Source organism: Orycteropus afer, unplaced genomic scaffold (assembly GCF_000298275.1).
Source record: "Orycteropus afer afer isolate SDZICR_OR568_19922 unplaced genomic scaffold, OryAfe1.0 scaffold00580, whole genome shotgun sequence".
NCBI lineage: Eukaryota > Metazoa > Chordata > Mammalia > Tubulidentata > Orycteropodidae > Orycteropus > Orycteropus afer.
The window spans coordinates 1,027,753-1,028,767 of NW_006922167.1; positions in this window are offsets into that span (position 1 = coordinate 1,027,753).

Below are 1,015 nucleotides of genomic sequence, written 5' to 3' on the forward strand. Positions count from 1 at the left end.
AAAAAAAAAAAAAAAAAAGATGACATTTGAGAGAAGGCCTGAAAGAATTGACAGAGAGGCTTGTAGATACAGTCATCCCTCAGTATCCAAGGAGGATTGTTTCCAGGACCCACGGAGACATCAAAACTGAGAATATGCAAGTATCTTACATAAAATGATGTAGCACTATGAGTCTTGAAATCTACTCGATAGCAGTGGGCTTGGTTTGGGCTAGTATTTGCATATAACATACACACATCCTCTACTTTAAATCTTCTCTAGATTACTTACAATGCCTAATGCAATGTAAACACTATGTAAATAGCACCTTAAATTCTCTTTGTCTTTGAGGGATGGTTTTGACAACTGAATTGCCTCCTCCTCCCCCCCCCCAATTTTTCATCGCTGGTTGGTTAAATACAAGGTGGAACTCCTTGTAGGAGGGCCAACTGTATTTAGGGAGAGAGTGCTCAAGGCAGAAGGGTTGAGGAGCTGGAGCACACTTGGCATGATTAAAGAACAATAAGAAAATCAGTGGAGCCCCTGGATGGTGCAAATGGTTAACCAAAAGGTTAGCATTTCAAACCTACCCAGAGGCACCTCAGAAGAAAGGCCTGGTGATCTCCTTCCTAAAGAAACCCAGTAGGGCCAGAGTGGTCTGACCAAGGGGAAGAATAGAACATAATGATAGAGAGATAACTTAGCAGTGGGAGCAAAGAGTGATGATCACTGTAAATTCTTGGGCTTGTATTCTGAGTGATTTAGGAACATTGGAAGACTTTAGCTGCTAACAAGGACCTCTGATGGTGCAGTAGTTAAGTGGTCGGCTGCTAACCAAAAGATCAGCAGTTCAAACCCACCACACTCTGTAGGATAGAAGATGTGATAGTCTGCTTCTGCAAAAATCTACAACCCTGGAAGACTTATTGGGCAGTTCTACCTTCCTAAGTAGGAGCTCTGGTAGCATAGTGGCTAAGACACTTGCCTGCTAACCAGACGGCTGGCGGTTCAAACCCACCAGCCACTCCTCAGAAGG